This window comes from Drosophila tropicalis, unplaced genomic scaffold, assembly GCF_018151085.1.
Source record: "Drosophila tropicalis isolate 14030-0801.00 unplaced genomic scaffold, ASM1815108v1 contig_979, whole genome shotgun sequence".
NCBI classification, from domain to species: domain Eukaryota; kingdom Metazoa; phylum Arthropoda; class Insecta; order Diptera; family Drosophilidae; genus Drosophila; species Drosophila tropicalis.
Genome location: NW_027173482.1, coordinates 3169390 through 3190979, shown reverse-complemented (window position 1 = coordinate 3190979; position 21590 = coordinate 3169390). Strand labels below are relative to the sequence as shown.

Genomic DNA, 21590 nt, shown 5'->3' with positions numbered 1-21590 from the left:
TGTCTACCTAATTGCAAACATTCTGATCGTTTTGATGATCAGTATAGAGCAATATCTTGTTGGCTCTGCGATAATCTTATTCACTTAAAATGTGCTGGCCTCAATGGCCGCGACTACGACAAATTTTTTGGTTTGTCTGTGTCTAAGCCTGAGCTAGGCTTAATGCGCTGGACTTGCCCATCTTGTGCCAGCCAGCAGCTTGATTTTAGCCGTATGTATAGGGATCTTCGTTTAAGGTTTCTTTCTTTAAACAAACTGGCCAAACAGCTGTCAAACGAGTGTGACTCTAGCGTTCAATTATTGTCGCAATTCAAATTTGTTCCACCTTCTGAGAAATTGCACAAGAAATGTACCCTTGAGTTGCCTCGTAAGCAGTCGCCAGCTCTCTCTATTACTTCCTCTCCGATTTTACTTTCGCCTACACCATCTTCTTGTCCCTCTTTATGCTCTTCTTTTCAGATTGAAGTACCCATTACAAGCCCTGGTGTACCTCAATCTATGCCGACTCTCAATCACTTGCGGATCCCAATGCTCCTCCGCCTCCACTAACTGTAGTGCCTCATCGCAAACAATTATTTATTTCTAGGCTTGCTCCAGATACTTCTGAGTCGTCTGTGGCAGCTTACATTGGTAATATTTGCCCTGCTAAGGTTTTAATTCAAAAGTTTAAGTTTTCTAGGCCTCGCGAAATCTCCTCTTTTAAAATTACAGTACCAAATGAGTACTTCTCAGCTATGGTTGACCCTAATTTTTGGCCAGAGGGCCTAGTTGTGCACGAGTTTGCGCCCAATAAGCGCTCTCGTCCGTTGCCTGTCCACCTTCCTACTTTATCTTCTGCTTCAAAAAACTAATAACGTCTAGTCTTTGCATTCATTATCAAAATGTAAGAGGACTTCTTACCAAGCTGTCGAACCTTTTCTGTGATAGCCAAACCTTTTCAGCTGACATATTAGCTTTCTCTGAAACTTGGCTTAACTCCTCTGTTTTAGATAATGAAATTCTTTCTAATAATTTTATTTCTTATAGGCTTGATCGTGTTGGTCGTCTTGGCGGTGGAGTACTCATTGCTGTAAACTCGAATCTGTCTTCAAGTGTGGTGCCGATTGATCTCCCCTTAGGTGTTGAGTTTATTTGCGTCGAAGTTACATGTTCTAACTTTAGCCTATATATCTCTTGTTCATATATTCCTCCAGCTTCTGATATCATGATCTACGTGCACCATGCTGATGCTTTACGAACTATTTTTGGTCGTCTTAAAGATCGTGATGTTCTTATAGTTTTAGGTGATTTTAACTTGCCTAATATTTCTTGGCTTGTTGGTGATAATCTATCTTTCTTAATTCCTTCATCTCAACATGTTTTTCTTGATAGCCTACTTGAATGTCCACTATATCAGTTGAATTCTTTCCTTAACTGTTCTAAAAGCATCCTTGATCTTGTTTTTGTCTCTGATCCCACTGCTAGTGCTGTATCGCAAACACAGCCACTAGTGAAACCTGAAGATCCTTATCATCCTACCATTGAAGTTACTATTTCTTACAATTCCGTTACTAATTTATTTAAAAACATCTCAAATTCTCGTCGTAGATGTTTTCGTAAAACAAATTTCAATCTTCTTAACAGCCTTATTTTCTCTTTTGATTGGTCGTTTCTATTTGAGTGCTGCGATATAGATTGTGCAGTGAAGTTTTTCTATTCTGCTCTTAATTCTCTAATTGATAAATGCGTTCCTTATGTGAATGTCTCTACCGTCTCCAGCTCGCCAGTCTGGTTCACACGTAGGCTCTCTAATCTTCGTAACATTAAATCGAGGTATTTTAAAAGATTTAAAAAAACTGGTTCGCGACTTGACTATGCAAATTATTGTATAGCCAAATCTCAATTTTGTCTTTTAAATACTCAATGCTACAACAATTATCTCGTTCGCTGTAAGGCTGAATTTTATAAGAACACCAAAAGATTTTACAACTTTGTCAATTCTAAAAGACGCTCTAATGTACTACCTTCCACCTTCAGACTTAACGACCAGTCTGCTAATAATGATTTAGATATTGCAGATCTGTTTGCTAAATTTTTTCAGTCGACATATTCTACTACTGTTTCGGATCCCACACCCTATCCCTTTTCAATCCCACATTTAAATTGTATGTTTTTTCCCAGTATTACTGAAGACTGTATTCTCTCTAGCTTGTCATCTATGAAGTCTTCCTTCGTTCCCGGGCCTGATGATATACCTAGTTGCATCCTTAAAATGTGTTCTATTTCCCTATCTAAGCCTTTAGCTCGGTTATTCTTTATATCGAGTGAGACTTGTAGATTTCCTGATATTTGGAAGGAGTCATTTATTATTCCGCTTTTTAAAAAGGGGTAGCAAATCGGATGTTTCCAACTACCGTGGCATTGCCAAACTTTCTGCAATACCTAAACTGTTTGAGAAAATTATTACGTCTTCTCTTCAACATCTATCCAGATCCACTATTTCTCCTTGTCAGCATGGTTTCATGAAAGGTCGTTCGTCGCTTACCAACCTTTTAGAATTGACTACCCTTGTACACCATGGCTTCCGTAAAAAGTGTCAAACTGATGTTATTTATACTGACTTCAGTAAGGCTTTTGATACGGTTGATCATTCTTTGCTTCTCGCGAAACTTAACATCATGGGTTTTTCACCAAAATTATTGGGTTGGTTAAAGTCGTATCTTATTGGCAGAACCCAAAAGGTGTCTTTTCGTTCCTCGATATCTAAAACTGTTCGAGTTACGTCAGGTGTACCCCAAGGCAGTCATCTGGGCCCACTATTATTTACATTGTTTATAAATGATTTGCCTTTGGCCTTGGCTCATTCACGCGTGCTCATGTTTGCGGATGACGTCAAGATTTGTTATTCCTATAATGATCCTTCTTTCCAACAGTACTTGCAATCAGATCTCGATGCGTTCTGTGATTGGTGCCACGCTAATAAATTACACCTTAATGCCTCTAAGTGTTCTTTTATGACTTTCAGTCGTTTGTCTCCGCTCCTAGCTAATTACTCTATTAAGTCTGTTCTGTTAGATTGTGTTCCATCATTCAAAGACTTAGGCGTTATGTTTGACCCTAAACTTTCATTTAATGTTCATATTTCTTCAATTGTCAACAGAGCAAACAGCCTTCTCGGCTTCATTAAACGTTGGGCCAAAGAATTTGATGATCCCTATGTAACAAAGGTTTTATACACTTCGTTAGATCGCCCTACTCTAGAATATTGCTCTCCAGTGTGGAACCCGCAATATGATGTTCACCAGCGTAGTATTGAATCGGTACAGAAGCAATTCCTTAAGTTTGCGCTACGCGGTCTAAATTGGGACCCGGGTCTTCGCCTACCTTCTTATTCTGACAGACTTCTTCTTATAAATCTTCCTTCACTTTATAACCGTAGGCTTGTTTTCGGCATTCTCTTTCTCCATAAACTAGTCAACGGCGTAGTCATTTCTACCAATTTACTAGATACGCTGTATTTTTGTGTTCCCTCACGTCGGACCAGAAACTTTTTTCCTATTCACCTTAGTAGATGTTTGACTAACTACTCTCTTCACGAACCTCTTCGTGTTCTTTGCCAATCTTTTAACAACCTTTCTCACCTTATCTCTCCTCATCTTCCTGTCACTTCTCTTCGCGCTATACTTTTTAATCATCTACAGCGAAACCAATGAAAATATTCTGGACTTGGATTGGCTGCAACTCATCCCTGGCCACATTGGCTGTGAATCGGGGCATAGCTGGCACCTTGTGCAAATAAAACACCTCCACCGGGCTGGGGATGTTTAGTTGTGTATAAAGCTAAGCTACCTTCTTCATTTAATTACTATCTGTCTTTAGCTTAAGCTTTTTCGTCGACTGCTGTGTTAGTTGACGTAAATAAATAAATAAATAAAAAATAAATAAATAAATAAAATATACAATTCACTTAATTTTTTTAATTCTAACCTCACTTTTCTTATTGAACGCAAAAAATTGACATATAACAGTCACGAATGCAATGATCTGGCAACGAATGCCATATAAACAATACATCAGTCATTAAATGTATGGCAGCACCACTGGTATATTAAAGCTATATGTTATACAACACTATACGTTAGAGGTTTACGTTGTACAACACTGGTTCGTTATTTGAATTCATTTTATTCATTCAACTGAAAATTAACTTTCTTTTGGAAAAAAACCTTCTTTGGGCCACAACGAACATTTACAAAAAAAAAAAAAAAAAAAATGGGCAAAATTGGCTTACAATTTTATATATATAGATTAGCAACAAAAATACGCATATTATATTTGAAGCGTTTCTAACAAAAAATTTGGACAGAAAAGTTAGTATTCAAAGATTAAATTTGTTTGTTCGTTAGATTTCTGGCAGTAAAGATTAAAACCATTAGCAGGTTTTGAAATCTTCTAAAGTTTCCTGCAATATTTTAATTATATTTGGTTTTTTTTTATACCCTTGCAAAAAGGGTATATTAATTTTGGTCAGAAGTGTGCAACGCATAGAACGCAGCATCTCCGACCATAGAAAGTATATATATATTTTTGATCAGCACGACGAGACGAGTTCAAATAGCCATGTCCGTCCGTCCGTCTGGATCAACGCAAACTCCTCCTAGACCGTAAGAGCTACAGAGCTAAAATTTTGCACTTAGACTTGTCTATACTGCAGGGATTGTATATCTCGGATTCAGCCGGATCGGAACACTATATCGTATAGCTCCCATACAAACCCCAAAGTCACGAACAGTGACTTTTCTCAATAACTTCGTTATTTTCTGCGCTATTATCGTGAAACTTAATATTAGAGAGATTATTACGCCTATAAACTACTGTGTCAAATTTGATCAATTTAATATATAATTAATTTAATATATCTGTTAATGACTGTGCCGAATTTGATAAATATCAGGTGACTATATCCCATAGCTCCAATAGGAACGATCGGTGAAAAACAATATGATGATCATGATCAATATCTTCGTTATTTCCTATGATTGTAGGCCATTCTTTGGGAAACATAAGCCATTTTAGATAAAACGTTCTTCCACATTGATGGCTAATAGGTAAGGAAAGAGTTACCAAAAAAGTTGCAAAAGTTGTATAAAAAACTTTGACGCGGTCGAAGTTAGCCCCGGCCTTCTGGTTTTTAAATGTAAATGAAATAAAGTAATGGTTTAATAAACTTTGTTAAACCCTTGCAAAAAAGGGTACATTAGTTTTGGTAAAAAAGTCACTGGATTTGCAGCTGAATTCGAAATATGTTTTGGATACATGGCTATATGAACTCGTCTCTTCGTGCTAATCTAATCTTTTTGTATGTTGTACACCTTTTCACCCTGGTAACTGTTTTCTATAAATAAACTTTTCCAAGTCATCCCAGCCAACAGTCGCGGAATTTTATCTCTATATAGGATTCCTCTGCCTCGTTTTCAGTGTCTATGTTATCGATACTAAAATGTTCTATCAACTTCTTCTGCAGCTTTTAACCCAGTGGTGCTCAGTCCTCAGCCGGGTAGTTTCTCTCGAATCTCTCTGATTTACGTCATTCGATTAAAACTCCCTCGAAGCAATTAACGATGTAATAATTAAAATAACCAGATGGCCGGGGCTAACTTCGACCGCGTCAAAGTTTGTATACCCTTGCAACTATTTTGGTAACTCTTTCCTTACCTATTAGCCATCAATGTGGAAGAACGTTGTATCTAAAAAGGCTTATGTTTGCGAAAGAATTGAATACAATCATAGGAAATAACGAAGATATTGATCAAAGTCACTGTTTTCCACCGATCGTTCCTATGGGAGCTATATGATATAGTCACCCGATCTTTATCAAATTCGACACAGTCATTAACAGATATATTAAATTAAGAAATGTTTAATTTGAAAGCAATCACGTTAAAAGTAACGAAGTTATTTACAAAAGTCACTGTTTTCGACTGATCGTTCCTATGGGAGCTATATGATATAGTCATCCGATCTTGATAAAATTTGGCACAGTCATTAACAGATATATTAAACTAACAAATGTTTAATTTGAAAACAATCACGTTAAAAGTAACGAAGTTATTCATAAAAGTCACTGTTTTCGACCGATCGTTCTTATGGGAGCTATATGATATAGTCATCCGATCTTGATCAAATTTGGCATAGTCGCTTATAGGCGTAGTAACCTCTCTATTATTAAGTTTCACGATAATAGCATAGAAAATAACGAAGTTATTGAGAAAAGTCACTGTTCGTGACTTTGGGGTTTGTATGGGAGCTATATGATATAGTGGTCCGATCCGGCTGAATCCGAGATATACAACGCCTGCAGTATATACAAGCCTGCGTGCAAAATTTCAGCTCTGTAGCTCTTACGGTCTAGGAGGAGTTTGCGTTGATCCAGACGGACGGACGGACATGGCTAGTTGAACTCGTCTCGTCGTGCTGATCAAGAATATATATACTTTGTATGGTCGGAGATGCTTCGTTCTATGCGTTGCACACTTCTGACCAAAATTAATATACCCTTTTTGCAAGGGTATAAAAATACTTTCACTTTTCCAAACTACCTTTAATATGAATTAATAAACTTAGTTGAGTAAACCCACACAACTTACATTTTTTGAAATGTTGAAAGTACGAGTTTTTTGAAGTTGTTCAGAGTGGTCTCAAGTTTTGCCAGGGGTCTCAAAAGTTTTGCCGCGAATTTCCGCAAAACGCAGATACAAACAATGCAGTCTTGAATACCAATAGTGAGAAAAGAACTTTCATCTATCACTGGATTAAAAATATTGAAGAGGATTTCAGCACCGCACAAAAACTAAAAGCCCATCTTCATCACTTGAATTCAAATTATGAACTGATTTTATTAACAAACGTCTTGTGTACATCAAAGAATTCTTAGACTCTAAGAGGCGACAATTGTTCTTAAAAAAGGTTACTCTAATGTTTATATTAATGCTTGTTTATATCATGCATAGCGTTGGCGACTTGATATTGCGCCGTTCTTAAAATCTTGAGTGCTTTCCCACAGAGCGTGGACGCATGTTTTGTTTATTTCTTTGTTCAATCTGATTTGGTGAAGCCATTTCAGATGAACGCGATGTTTATTCCTTAACATTCTGCGAAGGGCCGCCAAATGCGACGTTTAGGAATTTCCGTCTAATCTTAAGTTGTCTTATACAAATTGTTATTAATTTTAAAATTAGTAAGATATGTTACTAATATTAAGGAAACATGACCGGTTACATGATGGAAGTTTAAACCTAGTAATTCAATATGATGTTCCTTTAATGCCTGTAACTGGTTTCCTACTTTCTCCAATTCTGCTGAATGGTTTACTATATTTGCTTATACTGGATTCCAAATTATATTTGCCATGTTACTAATATCGCCCACGTGCGGCGTTTTAATAGCTATATACGACTCTGACTGTATGCTATGATGGGCCACTATAACTTTATCTTCTGTCCTAGCTGTGCAGCCTGATCTGAGGCTCAAAATTCCTTGCTCTGGGATCGCCATTATCTCTTGCTGTTCGTTACCGCATTGGACTCTAGCGTTAGTTTTAGGTGGAACCTTAAATAACCAATTCCTGCTACTATCTAATTCTACCCAGTAAGACCTTGTTTCAATAATCGTTGTGTATATGCAGTTAGATTTGGTATTTTGTTTAAGAGCTGTCAGTTCACAGACATTATCATTGGCACTACTCCATGGCCAACTTCCTTCACATGTTCTTCTATGCGACTGCCAGTTCTGACATTTCTGCAATGCTGATTCGGACATTAAATGATACGAATCTATTTCAAAATTATAAATTAAGTTCTGGCTGTCTATGCGTACCATTACCATTTGGTTATTGTTTAATCGTACAGGCAGTGGAATAACTTTATAGAGAAAACACGGATGCCTACCAAAAAGTGGTATTTTTGCATTTATAATTAGTTTTCTGTCAATAAAAATACATTTTGCCGTCAACATAGTGTATACATCTTTTAATTCAGTACCTGTTCTTTTACCTGGTAATACTAATGTTTCAGACAACTTCTCCTTAATTTTTGTTATTTCCAACTTCATCTGGCTTGGTTTTAAAATGTTAGGGTTCAACATACCATGGTTAATGTCTATTAAAAGATTTAAAAGTCCTGTCTGAATTTTTTCACATTCATCAATTACGGAACTCAGTTGCCTTACAATCATGAAGAATTGCATGGATTCTCTATATACGTAATAGCTTTCTTTTAGTACTTCTGTCATATTTTCAATCCGGTTGTTCATGTTGCGAAAGTTTACATTTATTTCGTCTATAGTTGTCTTAAGAATGTTTGCCGTGGAGTCCACTATCGATGTCTGCCTTTCTTCTAGGTATTTAAAATTTTGATGATTTGTCAGTAAATTTCTCATGTTTTCTTCAATCTGTACTCTGTCATCTGCATCCATGATGCCGAATAATATGTGGTACAATGAACCCATGAATTCAAACGGTGCTCGCTTGCTTCTTGGCTTATTTTGACTCATAAACAATCTATTATTTTCTTCAATTTCCGTTATTCGTTTTACCATGTTGTCTAATACGAAATGACACTGGTCTTCAAAATTATATAACTTTTGACATAAATCCCTCATTTTATTAGTCAACCTGTCGCCTTTATTAAGCATTTCAAAATATGCCGACATGTCATAGTACACTACTAGATCCCATGAGGACGCTACTACTTCCACCTCACCCATTGGATCTAAGTACAACGCGGCTGTTGCGTTTAGTTCTTTTACCGTAATTTTTGGTCGACTATCTTTAATGCTTGCTGCATTCGAAAGTTGACAAAGCAGCATTAACATTGCTAACATCATTACGGTTCCTGCTTTGGATAGATGACCGAATCTGTAACTTTTCCGATATCGATTCTCCTCAACTTCTTCGGATGATTTTACCACAACAAGTGGTAAGATTTCATTTATAGGCCTTGTAATTGACCCATCTTGCAATTTGGTTTTGACCACTCTTACTTTATCGTCCCTGCCTTTATGAATTTCCCTCAATCTTGCCCAGAGGCCACCCGGCTGGGTGACAATTTTCATCTTTGATCAGCACGACCTGTCCATTCTCTAAATTCTCTGTGGTTCGTCGCCACTTATTTCTTTGCTGGAGAGTATATAGATATTCGTCTTTCCATTTCGACCAGAAATCTTTTTTCATTTTTTGAATTAATTTCCATCTGTCTAAATTTCCAATTTTTTCTTCCGACATGGACTCGGCTGCTTCTAATGTCGGTCTTCCAATTAAGAAATGACCGGGAGTTAACACCTCGTTGTTGTCCATATCTTCACCCGTCGTATATAACGGACGTGAATTAAGCACGGCTTCTATTTTTCACAACAATGTTGCCAGTTCCTCATATGTCAGGTTACTGTCTCCTATGACTCTTTTCAGATGATACTTAACGGATTTGACAACGGCTTCCCATATACCTCCGAAGTGAGGTCCTGCCGGGGGGGTAAAATGCCAGCTAATCTGTTCTCGCTCTAGAACAGGGGCAACCTGGACGTTATCTTGAACTGCCTTTTTAAATTCTTCATCCAGCTTCCTAGCCGCTCCCACAAAATTTGCACCGTTATCAGAATATATGTTCGCGCATTTACCCCGTCTTGCCACAAATCTTCGAAATGCTGCTAGGAAGGCATCAGTTGTCAAGTCACTAACAACTTCCAAATGAAGTGCGTTAATTGACAAACACACAAATACTGCTATGTACCCTTTGAATGTTTTTTGTCCCCGATTTTTTGTTTTTTAGATTTCATTTATCTAAAATAATTGGATGTTTAGTATCAAAAGATATGTTGGCATTTTGCAATCTTCCCCCCACGCGCAATATTCCATCGTTATCCAAAAATGGATTTAAGCTCAAAATTTAGCTTTTCATGTCAATTTGCTTGTTCTGCGTAAGATATGAAATCTCTCTGCTAAATTGACATGCTTTTTGATGTTTAATTATAAAATTTTTAGCATTCTTAAGCTCATTGACCGTTAGATATGATGGGTACGCCTTATCTCTTTTTTTAATGCCAATAAATCTAAATTCATAATTCCGTAATTCTGACCAGCTTATTTATACAGGAATACTTTTCAATTAGCTCCTGCATAATACTAATTTCTGTATTTAATAGTACGGAATTTACCATAACCTTGTCATCATCTGTTTTTTGTTTAGGCCATTTGTCTTTTGCCTCAACGAGCCACTTTGGCCCATTCCACCACAATTCGCAATCTTTTAACTTATTTGGATAAATACCCCTTGAAGCTACGTCTGCAGGGTTATTCTTTGATTTTTAGGATATCCTCTATGCGCCGCCTTACGAACTTTTCTTTACTAGCACCGTTTTTAATCCAGCATAGTGCGATAGTAGAGTCGCTCCAAGCATACATTTCAGCTGGAGCAGCAATAGCCTGCTGGACTCTTTGTAGCAATTGCGATAGCAAGTGTGCTGCACATAATTCCAATTTAGGAATAGTTTTCCTATTTTTGATAGGGTTAACTTTGTTCTTACTGGCTGTTAAGGTAACTGCCCCACCAATTTTGGCATATACTACCGCTGCATACGCCTTTTCTGACGCGTCAGCAAAACCATGAATCTGTAACAACATCAGGCTGTAACTTGATCCATCGGGGTAATCTGACTTCTTCCAGATACACCAAATTGTCCCTGAAAAATTTCCATTCTGTTGCGTCGATATCGGACAACTCTTGATCCCAATTTTGCTCAGGTAGCCACAACTTTTGCAAGAATAACTTGCCTATTACTGTTACTGGTGCTAGCCATCCTAGTGGATCATAAATCTTGGCTAGTGTAGATAGCACTATTCTTTTATTTACTTTTTTGTTCTCGTCACAGTGTACCTTAAACTTAAATTCATCTTTAAACGGCTCCCTTTGCAATTTCTCATCAATTTTTAATACTTTATTACCGCCTGTATCAATAACTTCTTCAACAATTTCGGATCTATTCGAAATCCATTTTCTCAAATTCATTCCTGCCTTTTCCAGCTCTCTGGAAACCTGCTGAACTTTGTGTTTTGATTCTTGTACAGTATTACCTCCTGTCATTAAATCATCCATGTAGAATTCATCTCGGATAATTTCACTAACCACTTCATCCTGACACCTGTTTGCTATCTCTGCAAGTACCCTTGTAGCTAAATAAGGTGTCCATCTGCCGATACATTTTTTCAATATCTGCAGATGCTACGTACTGCCATTTTCGCCATTTTAGTATTGTGTCAAATATGTCTTTTTGAAGTCGCGGCCCGATCCACATCACGTCATTGAGACTTCTGTTATTCGTGGTTTTCGCGGAAGCGTCAAATACAACTCTTAGTTTAGTTGTCAAACTTGCTTCTTTTACTACTGCTTGATGTGGCAGGTAGTACGTACCTTCATCCTTAGTTTCGAACATATGGCCCAAGTCGAAATATTCTTTAATAAATTTTTTATACTCTTCCTCAAGTTTTGGATTTTTCTGAAATTTTTTCTCCAAGCTAAGAAACCGCGCAGTTGCTTGCGCCTTTGATTCACCTAACTCCTTTTCTTTTTTAAACGGGATCGTTACCACATACCTTCCAGAATCATTAATCTTTGTTGTCTTGCTAAAATTTTCTTCACATTCATTAGCTTCTATATCATCTTTTTCATCTGCCTCCATTTCCCAAAAACGCTCCATATCTGTGATGTCTATTGTTGTAGCTACTATGGACTCATCTCCTTTTGACTTCGTACATCCCGACACGATCCAGCTAAATTGAGTATTTTGCCATAGCAGGCCATTAATCTTGGCCACTCCACTTTTTAAGATGTGGGTATATACGTCTACCCCTATTATCAAATCTACCCTCCCAGGTTTATTAAAGTTAAAGTTAGCACGTAAGTTTGCCATTTTGACATATCAACCTTTGCTATTTTTAATGGAAGAGCTTTCATTAATTGCGGCAATACGATTGCCTCAACCTTAAGGAGTTCTATTTGAGAATCACGCGTCTTCATTTCAATATTTGCCTTATATTTTGAAGTTCTAGGTTTTGTTGAAGATACCCCACTTATTTCCGTTTGTTTCTTGATCTTGGCTAATTTTAACATTTGAGCGGCTTCTTCAGATAAAATAGTGCTCTGAGAACCACTATCAATTAAGGCTCTTAACGTTTCATATTCTCCATTTATTTTTTTAACTTGAATTAGGGCTGTGGCCAACAATTTTTGTTGTGCCGTAACACAAGTATTTACCTTTGCCTGTTTTTCCCCAAAATGAAAAAAGGGTATGGTGTCTCTTGCTGCACAATGAGCAGACCATTTCATTAGTGCATCTCTTGTTGCTTGAATGCTTCAAGCATCGTGTACACAATTGCACTTTTTTGGCTATTTCCACGCTTTCTTTAGGTGTTAGCGTTTTAAACTTATAGCATATAAGTGCGCTATGCCAAGGACCTTTGCAGATCGGACAACTATCTTTAAAACCCGCAGCCGACGTTTTTTGTAATGGTTTTTTATCTTCCTTCCTCATGGCACTTAGCGAGCAATATCTTTGCTCTAAGTATTCCATGACATCAGACAGCAACTGTATCTGCCTGGTTTTTCTGATCTGACTCTCATATAGTTGTAGAGTCTCTCTGTCAAATTTCCGAAGTATATGTTGAGCGAGTATTACGTCAACTTCATCGGACAAATTTGCTTTAATTTTAATTAAGTGTATTGACTCATTAATTATGTCAATCACTCCTTTTACACTCTTTGCGGATTCATTGTTGATCATCGGTAAATCAACGATCCGATTTAACTGCTCGGAAAATACCCTGCGATTATTTTCATACCGCTTGGTTAACAGTTCGCAAGCGGCACTATAATTGTCAGCTGAACCTGACAATAGATGAGCTACCATGCTCCTTGCTTCGCCTTTTAACGCGGATTTTAAATAATTGAACTTAAGAGCAAGACTTAAATCTTCTCTTTTTTCAATTAATTCCGTAAACAATTCTACAAACAGGTCCCATTCTCTAGCCTCTCCAGAAAATGTGGGTACCTGAATCTTTGGCAACACCGGTAGTTCGCCTCTCACGGTAACATTCTCACTCTTACAATTTTCTTTATTGTTCAATTTCATTTCTAGCATTGACAATGAATTTCGGACATCAAATTCTAAATCATCCATAATATTCTTTAATTTTGCATCACTCGTTATTACTTGACATGCCTGTACTTTCTCCCACAAATAGTTAATTTTATTAATATATAATGTCCATGTCCCATTGCCTGTTGAATTAATTCTACTACCTCCAAATATTCCTGGAGCTGTCGGACTCTATCCATAATTATCTCCTGGTTAACCTTAGGGTTTTCATTACTGGAGGTCGCATTCCCGCGCGACTCTCCTATGCTATCATCAACTTATCTCTGACATGTTTGCCTCCGCTTCAACGCACACCGACTTACTAGTGCCTGGTTTTTCTGACTCTCCTATGGCTATAATTTTGGCAACTATCGTTAAAGCTTCTTCATGTATTTTATTTCTGAAATAATCATGCTCGAAATTTGGAGCAGACTGGATCAATTTTTTGTTATTAGGTATCCATTGATTCTTTATCTCTTTTACTTCCTCTACAACTTTGCCAGTTATGCTTCTAGAATCTAGTGCTTCTAACTGCCTTAACCTGGTATGTAACTCTGCCTGCTTCTCCAACAATTTTGCAGCCTTATTAGTAAACATTTTTGTCTTATAGGATATCGATATAATTTATAATGATAATAATAAAGTATGTAGTGCTTATAACTATTTTAAATTATATCTTATCTGATGATCGTGTTCGCTGCTGCTTGTCCGCCAATTGGTAGAGTTTGCCGTTTTATTTTTTATTGTTTCGTCGCTCAGCTGCAGTTGTCCAGGGCCTATGGGCTCAGGCGGTACCGGTGCCGGACATCGCACCAGAATTTCGTATACTGCCACTGCACGTTCTTCAGTTTATAGCTACGTATCTTGTTGCTCTGCTGCTGTTGGTAGTTGCCGACTTGCAACTACATACACTGCCAGCCAGTTTTTTTTTTTTTTGATTTTAGGCTTCGAATACGCCACACACCAAGTTTATATAGTTCTTCTTTTTTTTTACCGCCGCCGAAATTATTGCAGTTGCTCGACTAGCCAAACTGCCTTTATATATTCGGTCGCACGCACTTTTTTTTTATTAAGCAATAATATTTTGCTCTTATTTTATACTCTGTCTCTTACCACTGGTGGGGGAAAACAAGAGTTTTTTATTTTGCTACCTTTAGCTGATCTTATCATAAGAATTCAGACTTTAAGGAGCTGATTCATTCTCTGAGTCTCTTACCACTGGTGGGGGAAAACTACAGAGTTCCTTTTTTCTCGAAGGACCAAAATTTCAAATTGATTTCAGCACCGCACAAAAACTAAAAGCCCATCTTCATCACTTGAATTCAAATTATGAACTGATTTTATTAACAAACGTCTTGTGTACATCAAATAATTCTTAGACTCTAAGAGGCGACAATTGTTCTTAAAAAAGGTTACTCTAATGTTTATATTAATGCTTGTTTATATCATGCATAGCGTTGGCGACTTGATATTGCGCCGTTCTTAAAATCTTGAGTGCTTTCCCACAGAGTGTGGACGCATATTTTGTTTATTTCTTTGTTCAATCTGATTTGGTGAAGCCATTTCAGATGAACGCGATGTTTATTCTTAAACAAATACAATTAGGCTTTTTTAAATGATGAGGGTACCGACTGGCTCGATATTCCGTTGAGGAATAAAATGTTTTGAATTGAATTAAAATTGTTCAGGGTCAGAAGAAAACTGAAGCTTACAGCGCTCAAGAAAATGTTTTGTGTATAATACATCATAAACTTTGAACGAGCGACTGTGTACAGAGCGTAATCTGATGAACGACGAGTCTTTTGAAACTTTTTATAATATCGAGTCTTCACATTTTTCAAATTGGATAACTCGAGAGAGAACCAGGGAGGTTTGTTAAGCCGCTCCAGCCTACCAAAAGGCACACAAATATCAAAGAGTGAATTCAGAGTATCATAGAAAAAACGAACAGCTGTGTTCATATCTCTACAATTGTACAGATAAGACCAATCGGTAGTAGTAATGTTTTCATTAAGGCTGGCAAAGTCAGTCTTACGAAAGCAACTAGTTAGAGGTAACTCATTTGAACCAAGTAATTGTGAAAGCAAGGGCATATAAATTTTTAAATTTAATGCAGGATGAAATTTGTCTTCGGGAAGAACAAATGGTTCGATCCTAGAAACATCACAATAAGACGAGTCCAATACAAAAAAAAGATCTAACGATTTTCCATTAGAATTTAGGACAGAATTGACTTGGGATAAAGATAAGCCCGGACACATTGAACACTACAATTGTCATCGTTTTTAAAAAATAAAAATTGTAAAGGTAAAAAATCTGTGTATAAGAATATACTGACCAGTTCTGACACAAGGGTTAATGTGCAGAGTAAGCCTTCACAACTAAAGATATTAACAAGCAAGAATACACAAAAACAAAAACACGTATCACAGAGTCGCGGGTGGCCAAAAGACGAGAGCGCAAATCAAACAAGAATAGGAAAGAACGGGAGAGCGCGTCAAATTGAACACATGCAACAACATGTAACATCATACGCAAGAGCGCGAGAGTTAGTTACAACGGTAAAGACACAAAAGCAAAAGAGATAAGCAAAACAACAACACCGCTAATGCAAGTATTGTAAGTTTTGTGATTTATGTATATTTAAATAAAAGCACAAAAGCGACTGCAAGAATTCGCGAAATGAAAATAAAATTCGGATGCTGAAATTATTATTAAGCCAATAATGAGATTAAAAGTTATAGAAAAGTATTATCTCGTGAGAAAAAAAATCAAATTTGATAAGCGCAAAAAAAACACGTCCGTCCTCTGCAACGAGTGTTGACATGTTATACGTTGGGCTTAAAAGAGTTACGAGATTGCTTTTGCAAATCTTCTATATATTTTGAAGTTTGTATGTCAATACAAGTAAGTTCTATGGATTTAGTTACTTCACTTATTCCCTGTATGTTTATAATTTGATTTGGCTGAATGCATTGAAAAGTGTCGGAATTTTCTTTTAAGATAGATATTTCCGCACCTGTATCTGTTAAAAGTACTAACTGTTTTCCTTTTGCCACATTTCTGAAAGTAACGAACGTATTTTGACTAAGACTGTTAACGCGAATCTTGCTGTTTCTTACGGCTAAGTATCTAAAGGTGTTTGGGACTTTCCCGAAGTGTTCTGTGCCACTCTGACATTATTATTGCTGTTATTGTTATAACCGTTCTGTTGGGTTTTTCCTCTATTATTATTTCTGTTATTTCCTCTGTTGTTCCTTCTGTCATTATTCTGGTTTTGCTGGTAATTCTGGCCGTTATGGCGATTATTATAATTATTATAATAACCACGTCCATTTCCTCTACCGCGATAATTATATCTGTTATAATAGTTACCGCGGACTCTTTGGGCGAACAATATAGAGTTGGAGTTTCCAGTTAATTCAGTACTCTGTTCTAGGTACTTCGTGATGGCTTCATTCATTGTTTTAAAGTTTCCAGCCTCTATTATTGTCTTTAGTTTTTAAATTTTTCAGCATGTTCTGCTGTTGCATATTGAAGTAACCAAATCCATAGGGTTTACTTCTGTTGAAATACAATCTTCAAAATATATAGTCCCACACGACTTTCACATCGTGAATTCCCATTTCGCTATTCCATGTGATGGAATATTAGGAATCGATTTCATCAGATAATACAACTATCAATTAGATTAATTAGACCCAATAATCCAAAATATCCGATATATGTACCAATATCGAACAGTTCTGATAACAATTCAATAGTTTTGCTAGCAAGATCCCGAATTGTCCGAAAAGTTGAGATAAATTCACAAGAAAATATTGTATTGATTCCAAGTCAAGAAATTCAGCATGGTGTTTACTAACCAACTCCCGAAACGCAGTCATAAGATTGCTAAACACAACAAATATAGACCAAATAGACCAAATTTCGTGAAGGCGTTATATTGCTTTGATGTTGCGTCTAAAGGCCCAAGATGATCCACATGTATCGTTTCTAATGGTCTATCTCCTTTGTCTATCACCTGCATCAATCCTTCCTTTTTGCCAAACTTTTTGTTATAAATTATGCATTTGACGTAGTTATTAATAACTCGGGCAACTTTTGACTCTAAGTGCGATAAGACTGCTGAACTGCATGCATCATCTTTTGCATCGCATAGTGACCGTTATTGTGGGCTTCAACAATGAGCTCTTTATCCATTTGCTTCGGGACAACCAAAAGTTCATTACCGCCAACCGTTTTGTATAAAAGACCGCCTTTTAATATAAAATCTTCACAGGGTTGATTTTGCAACAATTCAATCAGAGCCTTTGACATTGTATCCTCTTTCTGTGCTTTTTTAAATCGTGCCGACGTTTCCGATCGTATAATCATAATTCCTTGTGAATAGCGACTGAGACAATCCACATGTTTAAGTCTTTCTCCAGCTCTATGCTCCACATCGAAGTTAAAATCCTGCAAATAGACAATCCATCGCGCCACGTCTCTAGGAACATCCTTCTTGTTTATTGTTTGCTTAAAGGCTGCGCAATCAGTAACAACTTTAAACTTGATGCCTTTTTGGCAGGCAAGGTATACTGCTTTCGCTTCCAAAATGCAGCTATGCTGTCGAGCCTCAGTTTCCAAAGACTTTTTGCTCCAAAACCACACTGGATGCAACTGTCCATCCTTCCATTGCAACAATGCTGCTCCAAATCCCATTTTTGACGCGTCTGTGTGAATTTCTGTGTTGGCATTGCGATCATATAGTTTCAGTGCTGGTTCGACAGTGAGAGCTCTTTTTAATTCTTCAAAAGCATTGAGTGCAACCGCATCCATCCTAAAAGCAACGACTTTACGCAAAAGATCAGTCAATGATCGGGCAATAATTGAATACCCCTTAATAAACTTGCGAAAAAATCCAGTTAAGCACAGAAATGATTGAATTGCCTTAATGTTTTCTGGTACTTTAAACTTGTTGACAGCTTTGGTCTTCTCTTGTCCTGGCTTAATTTGTCCATCGTAGATCGTATGGCGCAGAAAATCAACAGTGTTTTTTAGAAAGTGACACTTCTTTCATTTAATTTTAAGTCCAAACGCTGCTGCTGTGTCAAAAACTTTCTTCATCTTATTGAGATATTCTTCTGCTGTCGTTGCATGGATTATAATATCATCCATATACATTTCCAGCATGTCAGCACTTAACAACGGTTGAAAAACATTTGTCACATATCGGAAAATACTGCAGGTGAATTACAGAACCCAAACGGAGCTTTGTTGAATTCGAATAATCCCTCCTTTGTCACAAATGCTGTGTATTTTTTACTTGTTTCTTCAATCGGCACGTGAAAAAATCCGTTCTGTGAATCCATGACTGTAAAAAAACTTTGCGGCCTGCAGCTTCTCTAGGACATCGTCAGTTATCGGAACCAGAAATCCATCCTTCAACACCATACTGTTAAGCTTTCGTTCTACGCAGATTCAATAGCTGCCGTTTTTCTTTTTCACCTCAACGACTCGACTGGCAAAATTGGATGATTCTGCTACTAGCCCTGCAGCACTCTGGGTTCTCTCTTCAACGGTTGGGTGTTCAACAGATTTATAGTTATCGATCATTGCTCGCACGTCATTTTCGATATCTGAGGGTACATCTATATCAGAATCGATTTCTGTTACATTAAAAATACTGAACTGATTATCCTCCGAAGTTTTGTCCCCAGCAGGGGGATAAAATTTATATCCTGCTTCTGACGACGTAACGAAGAACTTTTCCATAAAGTCAAAACCGAGTATAACATCATACGGCACATCTTCGTTTGCGACCACAACAAATTTTTGGACTGTCTGGACGTCGTCCACCTTGACCTCAGCTTCAAAAGTACCAAGCGGATGAGTAACTTTCCCGCCTAGACCAATCAGATTCTTGACAGCTTTCTGCAGACATTTACCTCTAATCTTCTGTACAGCGCTTCTGGACACCAAAGATACATCCGCTCCTGTGTCAACCAAAGCATTAATGTTGCAACCTTTTATGTTCACTTCCTTTATGCGTTTTGGATTTTTTACTACACCAATGTCTGCAGTCTTTAAGCGCTTCGAATTATACACTTCACCAACATTCGCAATCCTTAGACAGTTTTTTGAGATATGACCCTCACCATTGCAGCGAAAAAATTTTGTTGTCACATTGCATTCTTTTCTAAGATGCTCCATTGCCGTTTCCATTACGTGCTTATAGATTTCATTATTTCACGTACATAGTTCTCTGAATGACTGGGCGCAATATAAGTTGATCTTTAAGTCGTGTTCAAACCATCTACTATATAGCGCAGTACCGATTTAATATATATATTGCTTTCCGCTGCGATTGACTTCATATGAAACATGAAATGTTTCCTCTGTTTGCATCTTACGCTCACGTAGCTTCTGATGTATATTAGCGCTGCATACGTCGTGCCAAATTCGTTTTCCAATTGGTCATGAATATCATTATGATAATACGTACTGGAGTTGAATCTAAAAACAAATTTGCAACTTAAGTCATTTTAGAACGTGCCTGAACAAATTTTTGTTTCATAATTAGTCCATAGGCCTCAGCATTCAGTTCAAAATTATTGAACCACATCTCCACAGGCATACTTTGTCCATCATAGTTGGGTACTAAATCACCTGCTTGAATGGCTGAGTCACCCTGTTTCACTTCGTCAGCTTCAAGTTTCAGCGTATCAAATGTATCAAATTTTTCAACATCGTGTTCTCTTCTTCCTTTTTGTTCTCTTTCGTGTTCTCTTCTCGTTTTTCGGCCATATTCAGCATCAACGCTTCGCGTACTTCTCTGGCTCTTGTTATGCATCCAATTTCTTGACTCTCTTCCAGTATTTCGATTTCGTCAGCTTTTTTTCAAGGTCTCGCTTTGTCGGGACATTTCGTCGCCCGCGTACGCTTCGTTTTTGACATTACCGCTTTTGTTCGACAACAACAACTCTCTTTTAATTTCACAACTGTTCTCGGGAATCTTACAATAGCAACTTACAACTTTAAATGATTTTAACCAACTTTCAACCATTTCACAACTTCAGCACTGATTGTTTTTATGTTAACCGATAGCACAAGGACGAGTCTCCAAAAGTAATGGATTTATTTGTATACAACCAGAGGGCCGGGGCTAACTTCGACCGCGTCAAAGTTTGTATACCCTTGCAACTTTTTTGGTAACTCTATCCTTACCTATTAGCCATCAATGTGGAAGAACGTTTTATCTAAAAAGGCTTATGCTTGCGAAAGAAAGGCCTACAATCATAGGAAATAACGAAGATATTGATCAAAGTCACTGTTTTCCACCGATCGTTCCTATGGGAGCTATATGATATAGTCACCCGATCTTTATCAAATTCGGCACAGTCATTAACATATATATTAAATTAAGAAATGTTTAATTTAAAAGCAATCGCGTTAAAAGTAACGAAGTTATTTACAAAAGTCACTGTTTTCGACCAATCGTTCCTATGGGAGCTATATGATATAGTCACCCGATCTTGATTAAATTTGGCATAGTCGCTTATAGGCGTAGTAAACTCTCTAATATTAAGTTTCACGACAATAGCTCAGAAAATAACGAAGGTATTGAGAAAGTCACTGTTCGTGACTTGGCCGTTTGTATGGAAGCTATATGATATAGTCACCCAATCTTGATCAAATTTGGCATAGTCGCTTATAGGCGTAGTAAACTCTCTAATATTAAGTTTCACGACAATAGCTCAGAAAATAACGAAGTTATTGAGAAAGTCACTGTTCGTGACTTGGCCGTTTGTATGGGAGCTATGTGACATAGTCACCCGATCTTGATCAAATTTGGCACAGTCGCTTATAGGCGTAGTAAACTCTCTAATATTTAGTTTCACGATAATAGCATAGAAAATAACGAAGTTATTGAGAAAAGTCACTGTTCGTGACTTTGGGGTTTGTATGGGAGCTATATGATATAGTGGTCCGATCCGGCTGAATCCGAGATATACAACGCCTGCAGTATATACAAGCCTACGTGCAAAATTTCAGCTCTGTAGCTCTTACGGTCTAGGAGGAGTTTGCGTTGATCCAGACGGACGGACGGACGGACGGACGGACGGACGGACGGACATGGCTAGTTGAACTCGTCTCGTCGTGCTGATCAAGAATATATATACTTTGTATGGTCGGAGATGCTTCGTTCTATGCGTTGCACACTTCTGACCAAAATTAATATACCCTTTTTGCAAGGGTATAACAAATAGGGAGTTATAAAGTTAGATCAGTTTACAAAAAACGAATAGTATCATTAAGGTTCACAAATTATACTTAATTAAATACAACGTTTAATATTCAACTTATAACGACTTGACTTTTTCAACTTATTTGTACCGACGACTTTCGACTTCTTTCGCTGACAACTTTTCGAAGACGACGCT

General features: G+C 37.3%; 1 protein-coding gene across 1 annotated transcript in view; it reads left to right on the top strand.

The window, feature by feature from the left end:
- Positions 1–21590, top strand: part of LOC137586292 (BOS complex subunit NCLN) — a 192668-nt gene that overhangs the window by 155880 nt on the left and 15198 nt on the right. The window lies entirely within an intron of this gene.